The sequence below is a fragment of the Schistocerca piceifrons genome, chromosome X (genome assembly GCF_021461385.2).
Source record: "Schistocerca piceifrons isolate TAMUIC-IGC-003096 chromosome X, iqSchPice1.1, whole genome shotgun sequence".
Lineage (NCBI taxonomy): Eukaryota > Metazoa > Arthropoda > Insecta > Orthoptera > Acrididae > Schistocerca > Schistocerca piceifrons.
Window position 1 is genome coordinate 169,162,301 of NC_060149.1, and position 12,793 is coordinate 169,175,093.

Consider the following 12,793-nt stretch of genomic DNA (forward strand, 5'->3'; position numbering starts at 1 on the left):
AAAAATGAAAAATAAAGAAGGTAGGGAACCGAATCTAATGAAATTTCGGAAACGGTAAGAAGTGACAACGTGTAGTGTGGAATAGGGAATATCCGTTAAGATCCAAGAAACGACTGTACAACTCAGTTAACGCCTGAGGTGTAAATTAAATGAATCATACGCTCTCTGTACGTGTTATTTCTATTGAAGTCCTTTATCATCAGCCATGACCATTCACTTGACCAGTCATGTGTTACTGACGTCAAGACTTATTGCAGAACAGTATCGGTATTCTTGACTCTTAGTTACAGCGTCAACAGCACGAGGTTTCCTGACGGTTTTGTTGGTGTTGTTGCGGTATTTAGTGTCGTCGTACAGCACTTTGTGATCTCCAGCTACGACCCACCTAGTTGGCACAATCGCTACGCACAAATAAAGCTGGAATAAAATTTTCTTCTCTTTCAAAACATCTCTAGAACTCCTTATTACTACTACATACTAAAAACAAAAGAACAGGTGCTTCGCGAACACAAACTAGGAATCTGAGAGCTTCTTTTGTGTCCAATTGTTGCCCATCGGTTACATTTACAAATAGATGAGAGAGTAGTTCCGGAGAACATCTGACGCAATAGTTACAGCACGAAACTGCTCCTGCACAAACCGATATTATTAAAACTCCATTCACGTTAGTAGCACGACATCTCCTCTATCTAGCTAGACTTAACATAGTATTAAACGTATTATTAAATTAGAAGTTTTCCTAAATCAAATTGTTGTTAAAGCCCATAGCAGAGGTGTTTTAAGCACTATTTGTGACATTAATATCGAGACATTGCGACATCTTTCGATAAGCTATTGAACAACAGAATGGAAAATAGGGATATCTATACGTTATTTCCAAAGCCATAACTCAGTAATTTTCGCACACTAGAAAGAAAAAAAAAGGACCATTCACTTATGTAGAGAGATCTTTCATCAATGTGGAGAAAAAAACTTCGAAAAACGCATAAAAACGAAATCAATGCTTGGTCTTAAAGGCATGGAAAGGATATTGGGTTCACAAAAGGCAAAGGGGCAAATAAACAAAACTGAGACTAAAAAGGTTGCTGTATTAAGCAATCGCATATTGTTATAATCAGTGTATTAACTCATTACCGCAGAATCTTGCTTCTTTACTTATTACGCTTTAATGACAGTTTTTGGTGCCAGTAAGGGCACCAATCTTAAGCCATTTCTTGGAAACACCAGTTTACAAACTTATAATGAACTTGCGATTTGCTAATGCAAATTTTGCAAGTAAATGTATTAGTAAATGCGATGATAGTCGTTACATATGTTGCATAAATACAGTACTCTATATTTCACATCACACTGACATCCGTTCACAAAGAATAATGTATTTTTGCATCTTTTTGGCTGTGGAAAATATCCATCTAACCCCCTTTTCAAAATGAAACAGCTTGTAAAAAGATGTATTGAATTCACGCCTGATGAGAGCCAACTAGTACTCTTGGTATGCAGAAACAATCAGGTGAGAGGTCTGTTTATATAAACAGACTCAAAGTAGAACTGATGAAAACTCCCTTCATACTGAATGCAGCTAACAAGAGTTCGCTCACAAATAGAATCATAAATAAACCAACATGCTGATCAGTTTTTTTTTTCTCAAGTAAAGACTTCGACATCATAGGAAGGAGATTTATTAAAGTATTCTAAGCACAGACATTGTTTGTGGAAGCTAATCGGTAGCAGTTATGAAAATATATTTTACGTGGAATGCGTCGATATGTTAACGACAATTTTACTGCATAGTACCTTTCACCGACATCTTATAGCTAAAAAAAAAAAAAATAACTGGATATAAATCGCTCTTCAGATATGGTAAACACTTTAATACTGTAACTTATCTCTAATAACAGTAGCAGGGCATGTACATACAAATCACAGGATGTACATACAAATCACGTGACAGCCGTGGGCAGTATCAGGTACTAGAAGCGACACCGACAGAATGAGGGGTCTCCTAAAACTGATCAGACTCCCGTTTGTCCCGATATCACGAAATTCCAAGTTTCCGCATACTGATCACGCCGTTTTCTAAATGTAATCGCAGTCTGCCCAAACTAAACGCGTGCAGCTACGCTACCAATGCGCGATTGGTTTGTGAATCTCTTATCAGGTACGTCACATTCTGTCGTAACGGCGGCGAAATTCTTATCTTCTGTATTCCTTGTACGCTACTGTCCACGCCGCGAGAAGACGGAAGCCCCTGTGTGAATGTTTGTTTTGTGGTGCTGTGTATCTAATGTGGCAATAACAAACTGAGTTATAATTCATTGCACTCAGCGTAAATATGCAGGTTGAACAAAGTAATTAGCGAACCTCCATGTCGTCCTGAAATGGATATACTTAGTATGTGGTTAGTTTCGATATCCAGCAACGCAAATAAGCGTTGTCTACAGCAAGCAATGTCTATGGTTTGCCTTAGATCATCGACAGAGAGCTGTTACTAAAAAGAAAAGGGAGGTTGTTTAGGTAATCGTATTCAGAATGGCGCAATTTATTACTTTCCCCAGGATTCAGGGGTGTTTATCGGATATCATGTAGCGGGTCTCTGGGTGACTTGTACCACTCTTCCCCTCGAATGCCGAGACGTGTCATTTCTCATTGTCCTGACTCTTTCTTTAAGGTGTTTCTATAATAACAATGCGTCATTCCGTGTGATATATTTGAGTGGACAGAATGTGTGCCATTTATTCTCTTTTTGATATGGTATTTACGTCACATAGCAATTCGGAAATTACTGCTAGAATTATGTAACCTTGCACGACAGAGGATGTTGCCGTACAACAGTCTGTAATGTTATTTTTTGAAAAATATCTCTGAAGCATTTGGCCGAGCCAAGTGACAATGGCGTAGCGGTTGAGGCATAGCCTCACATTCAGGTGAACGGTGGGCGCAAATCCGTGTTCGATTTTCCATCGTTTGCCTAAACCACTCAAGGCAAATGCCTGGATGGTAAAGTCATTTTAAGTAATCTGCCAAGGATAAAACAAGAAAATAAAAGGACAATGAAATGTGCACCTTAAAATTCCGCGAATGATGTTGAAAAAGAAATGTAATTATACATTACAGATTTAGTGAACAGTATTAGCTGTAATCTCCTACTTTTCCAAGATTTGTGGATTTGCTATTTTTCGTGACTCATGCAGCCCCTTCCACAAGAGAAACCAAATGCTCATTCCTGCTAAGACAGGAATAAAAACAGGATTATTTCATTTTTGGTAGTGTTGTAGCCCTTCTTTTTAGGGAGTGGTGGTATAGGTTGTTCGACCATCTTCATGTTTTTACAGCAACAAATGCTGCAAAACGTTGTCTCGTTTCTGAATCTTCGGAGTTACGAATGGTATCCAATTTCTTCATTAATACTCGTGTGAGTTAAGAAACCTGTCAAGCGGCGATATTTCTGCTGGGTTGATAGTGAATTGCTTCTTGCCTATAAGCCTTATCTAAAGTTTCAAAATTTCATGCAATTTTTATGTTCGACAAGTGGGCCGTCTCCGTCCCATCACTGTTCACAATAAAGCGGTTACTGCATCGATGATTTCAGCCGTAAATAGAAATATTAAAAAAGGTAGGAAGATTTTTCTGTTTAGCAAAAGTGACATAAAGCAGATTTCAGAGTACCTGACGGCTCAACACAAAAGTTTTGTCTCAAGTACAGATAGTGTTGAGGATCAGTGGACAAAGTTCAAAACCATCTAACAATATGCGTTAGATGAGTACGTGCCAAGCAAGATCGTAAGAGATGGAAAAGAGCCACCGTGGTACAACAACCGCGTTAGAAAACTGCTGCGGAAGTAAAGGGAACTTCACAGCAAACATAAACACAGCCAACGCCTTGCAGACACAAAAATTACGCGAAGCGAAATGTAATGTGAGGAGGGCCATGCGAGAGGCGTTCAATGAATTCGAAAGTAAAGTTCTATGTACTGACTTGGCAGAAAATCCTAAGAAATTTTGGTCTTATGTCAAAGTGGTAGGTGGATCAAAACAAAATGTCCAGACACTCTGTGACCAAAATGGTACTGAAACAGAGGATGACAGACTAAAGGCCGAAATACTAAATGTCTTTTTCCAAAGCTGTTTCAAGAGGAAGACTGCACTGTAGTTCCTACTCTAGATTGTCGCACAGATGACAAAATGGTAGATATCGAAATAGACGACAGAGGGATAGAGAAACAATGAAAATCGCTCAAAAGAGGAAAGGCCGCTGGACCTGATGGGATACCAGTTCGATTTTACACAGAGTACGCGAAGGAACTTGCCCTCCTTCTTGCAGCAACGTACCATAGGTCTCTAGAAGAGCGTAGCATTCCAAAGGATTGGAAAAGGGCACAGATCATCCCCGTTTTCAAGAAGGGGCACTGAACAGAAGTGCAGAACTATAGACCTATATCTCTAACGTCGATCAGTTGTAGAATTTTGGAAGACGTATTATGTTCGAGTATAATGACTTTTCTGGAGACTAGAAATCTACTCTGTAGGAATCAGCATGGGTTTCGAAAAAGACGGTCGTGTGAAACCCAGCTCGCGCTATTCGTCCACGAGACTCAGAGGGCCATAGACACGGGTTCCCAGGTAGATATGTTTCTTGACTTCCGCAAGGCGTTCGATACAGTTCCCCACAGTCGTTTAATGAACAAAGTAAGAGCATCTGGACTAACAGACCAATTGTGTGATTGGATTGAAGAGTTCCTAGATAATAGAACGCAGCATGTCATTCTCAATGGAGAGAAGTCTTCCGAAGTAAGAGTGATTTCAGGTGTGCCGCAGGGGAGTGTCGTAGGACCGTTGCTACTCACAATATACATAAATGACCTTGTGGATGACATCGGAAGTTCACTGAGGCTTTTTGCGGATGATGGTGTGGTATATCGAGAGGTTTTAACAATGGAAAATTGTACTGAAATGCAGGAGGATCTGTAGCGAATTGACGCATGGTGCAGGGAATGGCAATTGAATCTCAATGTAGACAAGTGTAATGTGCTGCGAATACATAGAAAGAAAGATCCCATATCATTTAGCTACGATATAGCAGGTCAGTTACTGGAAGCAGTTAATTCCATAAATTATCTGGGAGTACGCATTAGGAGTGATTTAAAATGGAATGATCATATAAAGTTGATCGTCGGTAAAGCAGATGCCAGACTGAGATTCATTGGAAGAGTCCTAAGGAAATGCAATCCGAAAACAAAGGAAGTAGGTTACAGTACGCTTGCTCGACCACTGCTTGAATACTGCTCAGCAGTGTGGGATCCGTACCAGATAGGGTTGATAGAAGAGATAGAGAAGATCCAACGGAGAGCAGCGCGCTTCGTTACAGGATCATTTAGTAATCGCGAAAGCGTTACGGGGTAAACTCCAGTGGAAGACTCTGCAGGAGAGACGCTCAGTAGCTCGGTACGGGCTTTTGTTAAAGTTTCATACCTTCACCGAAGAGTCAAGCAGTATATTGCTCCCTCCTACGTATATCTCGCAAAGAGACCACGAGGAAAAAATCAGAGAGATTAGAGCCCACACAGAGGCATACCGACAATACTTCTTTCCACGAGCAATACGAGACTGGAATAGAAGAGAGAACCGATAGAGGTACTCAAGGTAACCTCCGCCACACACCGTGAGGTGGCTTGCGGAGTATGGATGTAGATGTAGATCGACAAATGATCTAGTGGATAACAGTAGAAGTTTCATGACGCTGTTAGTTTATTAAGAACGAATGTGACGCGGAGATGATCGTCCATCTCCAATGGCAGACGCTACAATAGAGGCGTTTGGCATCACGGTATGGTTTACTTTTAAATTTCCGAGAAAGTACGTTTCTGGAAGAGTCAGCCAATATATTGCTTCCTCATACGAATATCTTACGGAAGAACTGTGAAAGGTAAATAAATTAGATTGGAGCTCACACAGACAGGCTTGCCAGCAGTCGTTCTTCCCGCGCACCACTCGCGACTGCTGGAACAAGAAAGGCGAGGAAGTCCCAGTAGTCACAAAGCACCCTCCGCCACACACTACACAGTGACTTGCGGAGAACAGATGTAGACTGAACTCCACGGGGTGTACAGCTTGATGGTTTAGGAGAGGGCGATGAGTTACCACAGAACCACTGGAAGTGATGACATCGGTGACAGAATTTCAAACTACGTGCAGAAATCGCACTAGACAACTACTCTAACAATCAGCCTCATTTCTGTCGAAAATCAGCAGTAACTGCAGCAAACACATTTTCTGTCAAGAAAAATAACGTACGAAGGGCGTTCAATAAGAACTGCAACGTATATCTTTTTTCGCCTAATTTCGGCTGAAAAAAATGCGAAATTTGTTGTGGGACATCACAGAACATTTCCGCTTCAGCTCCTTTAGTTTCATCAAGTTTTGATAGGTGGTGGTGCTATACGTAGCCTTCACAGTGTCGTCTGTAACGAAGGTGCATTCCAAGCAGCGAACTGTTATTGAGTTTCTTTTAGCGGAAAACCAGACTATCACAGATATTCGTAGGCGCTTGCAGAATGTCCACGGAGACATACCAGTGAACAAAAGCACGGTGAGTCGTTGGGCGAGGCGTTTGTCAACATCAAAACAAGGTCGCGCAGACCTGTCCTGTCTCCCGCGTACCATCCGGGTGCGCACAGCTGTGACTCCTGCAGTGTTGGAACGTTCTGACACTCTCATTGGAGGTGATCGACGGATCACAATCAAACACCTCTCTGCACAACTGGTCGTCTCTGACAGACTCGTTCACCAGTAGGGGTACTAAAAGAAGTGTGCCCGTTGGGTTCCTCTCCGCCTATAAAGAACAACGAGGATCATGTGTGCGGAATTGCCTGCGCGTTGCAAGGCTGATCGTTACAATTTCTTGTCGAAACGTGGGTTCAACACTTCGAACCGACAACAAAACGGCATTCCACAGAGTGGCGCCATACCCCCACTTCTCCGAAGAAACAGTTCAGAGCCGCTACCCTCAAGCGGCAAAGTGATGGTGACAGTCTTATGGGACTATGGAGGGGTTATTCTGTTTGATGCCCTCCATCATGGTGCAACGATGAACTCAGAAGCGTATTGTGCTAACCTCTGGAAACTGAAGAAACGATATCAGCATGTTCGTCGCCACAAAAATGCAAATGAACTTCTCCTTTTCCATGACAACGCAAGGCCTAACAAAAGTCTGCGCACCCGAGACGAGCTCACAAAACTTCATTGGCTGTTCTTTCGCATCCACTCTACAGCACGCATGTCGCACCTTCCGACTTCTATCTGTTAGGCCCAGTGAAGGATGCACTCCGCGGGAAGCAGTACATGAACGATGGGGAGGTTATTGATGCAGCAAAAGACGTCGACCAGTAGACTGATAACATGCGGGCATACGGGTCCTCCCAGTAAGGTTACGACGGTCATCGCACTGAACGGAGATTATGTTGAAAAATAGAGTTCTCTAGCCAAAAGACTGGGGAGTAATATGGTGTACTGGAATCCTGAATAAAAGCAACCTACTTTCAGAAAAAAATGTTGTTTTACTTATTTAACGTCCCTCGTATCATAATTATCGCTTAAACCTGTGATTATGAGATATAAAATATAACATATAAACAGCAGAAAAACTTAAATAAAAATAGTACAACAAAAACAAAACAATCTTGGATTAGAAAAATATTCCGTGCTTTGATAGACGGCTTAGATTCGTCCATTGTTTGCCAATATGAGACGCATCACGAAAGATTCTTGTGGTAAGCGATGGAAGTGAGAAGTTTTCGTTTTCTCTGGACGACTTTGATGGATGAGTACTGTCACCCTTATCACGGCGTTCTGTCCCACCCGATAGCTTTTAAGTCATCTAACAGTAGCCCCCACAGTCCAACTGACCCAGTTACTAGAATATTCTCATCACTTATAATCTCGAAACATTTGAACCAGGTTTAATATATAATGAACGCCACAAGTTCCTGTTGACGTATCATAGAGCTAGGAGAGCCGATGATTTTCATTATAAATTGGACTACAGAAAGTCTAATATATGGTAGGCATTAGTAGAGAACTGCACTGCATTCCTTATTATTAAGCTTAGACTTCAACTTCAAACCGAGATTATGAGAAGTGAAGAATGAAATCAAAATTTTAAAGGTCGCCGAAAGATTTGACAGTGACCTTGCTCGAGGAAACGTAAATACACACATCAAAAAAAGTTTTGCATCACCTCGGTTCCGAGAGTTCCGGAACTTGTTCAGAATATTAGAACAGACATCACCATAAACATCATTTCTGCCCTTTTTATTGCTCATAGAAACGACACATTGCATGTTGTACCACCATACAGCGAGACCTTCAGAGGTGGTGGTCCAGATTGCTCTACACACCGGTACATCTGATACCCAGTAGCACGTCCTCTTGCATTGATGCATGCCTGTATTCGTCGTGGCATACTGTCCCCAAGTTCATCAAGGCACTGTCGGTCCAGATTGTTCCACTCTTCAACGGCGATTCGGTGTAGATACCTGAGAGTGGTTGGTGGATCACGTCGTCCCTAACCAGCCCTTTTCAATCTATCACAGGTATACTCGATAATGTTCATGTCTGGAGAACATGCTGGTCACTCTAGTCGAGCGATGTCAGCCGGCCGTTGTGGCCGAGCGGTTCTAGGCGCTCCAGCCCGGAACCGCGCTGCTGCTACGGTCGGAGGTTCGAATCCTGCTCGTGAATGGATGTGTGTGATGTCCGTAGGTTAGTTAGGTTTAAGTAGTTCTAAGTCTAGGGGACTGATGACCTCAGATGTTAAGTCCCATAGTGCTTACAGCCATTTGAACCATTCGAGCGATGTCGTTATCCTGAAGGAAGTCATTCACAAGATATGCCCGATGGGGGCGCAAATTGTCGTCCACGAAGACGAATGCTTCGCCAATAGGCTGTCTATATCGGTCGGAGGATGGCATTTACGTATCGTACAGCCGTTATGGCGCCTTCCATGACCACCAGCTGCATACGTCGGCCCCACATAATGCCACCCCAAAACAGCAGGGAACCTCACCCTTGCTGCACTCGCTGGACAGTGTGTCTCAGGCGTTCAGCCTGACCGGGTTGCTTTCAAATACGTCTCCGACGATTGTCTGGTTGAAGGCATATGCGACAGTCATCGGTGAAGAGAACGTGATGCCAATCCTGAGCGGTCCATTCGGCATGTTGTTGGGCCCATCTGTGCCGTGCTGCATGGTGTCGTGGTTGCAAAGATGGACCTCGCCATGGACGTAGGGAGTAAAGTTGCGCATCATGCAGCCTATTGCGCACAGTTTGAGTCATAATACGACGTCCTGTGGTTGCACAAAAAGCATTATTCAACATGGTGGCGTTGCTGTCAGGTTCCTCCTAGCCATAATCCGTAGGTAACGTCATCCATTTCAGTAGTAGCTCTTGGGCGGCCTGAGCGAGGCTTGTCATCGACAGTTCCTGTCTCTCTGTATCTCCTCCATGTCTGAACAACATCGCTTAGGTTCAATCCGACACGCCTGGACACTTCCCTTGTTGAGAACCCTTCCTGGCACAAAGTAACAATGCGGACGCGATCGAACCGCGGTATTGACCATCTAGGCATGGTTGAACTACAGACAACACGAACCGTGTATCTCCTTCCTGGTGGAATGACTGGAACTGATCGGCTGTCGGACCCCCTCCGTCAAATAGGCGCTGCTCATGGATGGTTGCTTACATCTTTGGGCGGGTTTAGTGACATCTCTGAACAGTCAAAGGGACTGTACCTGCGATACAATATCCACAGTCAACGTCTATCTTCTGGATTTCTGTGAACCTGGGTGATACAAAACATTTTTGATGTGTATAATAGGAAGCAAAGTCGGTATGGCTGAACTGAGATCCGAATTACAGTCATACAAGATTTTAATTCAATACGTTATCTGGGTTCCAGCGTTTTACTGAGGCCCATGAAGTGAGATTTAGCTCATTGCGGAACGACAAAGCTCACGGTCCAAGTTAACAACAGATACCACTACACTCATAGTTGCCAAACGCACGAATAGCAGAATCAGTATATTGAGGAAATGATGTATTAATGGTGATTGAAGAACCTTGCTGCGAAGAGAATAAATTGCAACGTTATGGGCAAAATTCGACTCACTCGGACAGCCTGAATGTGGTTTTTAGGCGGTTTCCCTACATCCGACTACATGGGACGCATATCCCACCTCAGTTACACGATTCACAAATATTTCGAAAAAATGTTCTCACAGTTTCGCGTGGGATAGCACTGGACGCAGACAGGTGGAATACACGAATTTCGTCCAGTGGGGAAGGCCATCCGGCCGACCTCTACCACTATTATTGCTAAATCTAACATGCCGACCCCGTAGAGAGCGGGATAAGGCCGGAAGCTGGGCACGCTTGGAACTAAGGAACTGTTCTCGAGCATCAGTTCAGGGTGGTCAGATCTGAGCAATCTGGTAACCTAGAATATGATTCCGCGACCACATAGACTGTTCTTATGCCTTTCTCCATTATATTCCTGTATGTATTTTTATTTTTAAATCTTTAATCAGCTATTGAAATAACTATTAACTAAAGTTCTAAACTATGTATAGTGTCTTCTGCTAGGATATCGTAAGTCACTACCATTTATTAATATACTTGTTTACACCGTCATCTTTCGTAGTAGGTATGCTTAAGATAAAAAGTAATGACGGTCGTTCAATAAGTACTGCTTCGCATTTTTTTTCTGGAAGCACGTTGGTTTTATTCGGGATTACAATACACCAAACTATTCTCCTCTCTTTTGGCTACGAAACACTGTGCTTCAGCTTAAGCTGTTCAATGCGACGGCCTTACACCACTTTACTGGGAGGGTTTGCATGTCAGCATGACACCCCTCTACTGGTCGACGTCGGAGCCAATTTCTTGCTGCATCAATAACCTCCCCATCATCCACGTACTGCTTACCGTGGAGTGCATGTTTCATTAAGCCAGACAGATGGAAGTCGAAAAGCGTGAGATCCGTGGTCAACGGTGAATGAGAAAGAACAGTCCAATGAAGTTTTGTGAGCCCCTCTCCGGTGCACAGACTTGGGTCAGGCCTTGCGTTCTCATGGAGAAGGATAAGTTCTTTTGCATTTTGGTGGCGACGAACACGCTGAGTCGTTTCTTCAATTTCCTGAGTTTATAGTTGCACCATGAGGCTAGGCGCAAATTGAGACACGTACAGCACGTGTGACGTGACACGACACTACAGCGCGACACGCACGTTCGGCACAACTAGCGCTGGTCCAGAGCATATTGCGACGCGTACACCAAATAAGTCACAGCTGCAAAATACTAACACGAATTCTTTACAGACGAATGGAAAAACAGGTAGAAGCCGACCTCGGGGTAGATCATTTTGGATTCCGTAGAAATGTTGGAACACGTGAGGCAATACTGACCCTACGACTTACCTTAGAAAATAGATTAAGGAAAGGCAAACCTACGTTTCTAGCATTTGTAGACTTAGAGAAAGCTTTTGACAATGTTGACTGGAATACTCTCTTTCAAATTCTAAAGGTGGCAGGGGTAAAACACAGGGAGTGAAAGGCTATTTACAATTTGTACAGAAACCAGATGGCAGTTATAAGAGTCGAGGGGCATGAAAGGAAAGCAGTGGTTGGGAAGGGAGTGAGACAGGGTTGTAGCCTCTCCCCGATGCTATTCAATCTGTATATTGAGCAAGCAGTAAAGGAAACGAAGGAAAAATTCGGAGTAGGTATTAAAATCCATGGAGAAGAAATAAAATCTTTGAGGTTCGCCGATGACATTGTAAATCTGTCAGAGACAGCAAAGGACTTGGAATAGCAGTTGAACGGAATGGACAGTGTCTTGAAAGGAGGATATAAGATGAACATCAACAAAAGCAAAACGAAGATAATGGAATGTAGTCGAATTAATTCGGGTGATGCTGAGGGAATTAAATTAGGAAATGAGACACTTAAAGTAGTAAAGGAGTTTTGCTATTTGGGGAGCAGAATAACTGATGATGGTCGAAGTAGAGAGGATATAAAGTGTAGACTGGCAATGGCAAGGAAAGCGTTTCTGAAGAAGAGAAATTTGTTAACGTCGAGTATAGATTTAAGTGTCAGGAAGTCATTTCTGAAAGTATTTGTATGGAGTGTAGCCATGTATGGAAGTGAAACATGGACGATAAATAGTTTGGACAAGAAGAGAATAGAAGCGTTCGATTTGTGGTGCTACAGAAGAATGCTGAAGATTAGATGGGTAGATCACATAACTAATGAGGAGGTATTAAATAGAATTGGGGAGAAGAGGAGTTTGTGGACATCTTGACATGAAGAAGGGACCGGTTTGTAGGACATGTTCTGAGGCATCAAGGGATCACAAATTTAGCATCGGAGGGCAGCGCGGAGGGTAAAAATCGTAGAGGGAGACCAAGAGGTGAATACACTAAACAGATTCAGAAGGATGTAGGTTGCAGTAAGTACTGGGAGATGAAGAAGCTTGCACAGGATAGAGTAGCATGGAGAGCGGCATCAAACCAGTCTCAGGACTGAAGAACACAACACCATACTTCCCACGCGCCGACTGGCGACGCTCTGCGCTGACGGAACCGAAGCGCGCGCAACCTGTAATCTTTCTCAAATGATTTTACAGAAACTATTCACTGAAAATATTTGATTTTTGCCTTACTTGTAGCGTTATATGTCAGCTTCGTGGTGAAGTGCCCATCATCTCGCCAATGACCATTATTATTGTGATGTACTCATTTTAG

General features: G+C 43.0%; 1 protein-coding gene across 4 annotated transcripts in view; it reads right to left on the minus strand.

Annotated features, from left to right (window-relative positions):
* LOC124721279 (nicotinamidase) overlaps window positions 1–12,793 on the minus strand; it is a 284,503-nt gene that overhangs the window by 260,759 nt on the left and 10,951 nt on the right. Inside the window, exon 1 of one of the 4 annotated variants that reach the window (XM_047246167.1) lies at window positions 1,938–1,956. The exons of the other annotated variants lie outside the window; for them this stretch is intronic. The gene's annotated coding sequence lies outside the window, so the exon portion shown is untranslated. Of the gene's footprint in view, window positions 1–1,937; window positions 1,957–12,793 lie in introns of those variants that run through there. 4 annotated transcript variants of the gene reach the window in all.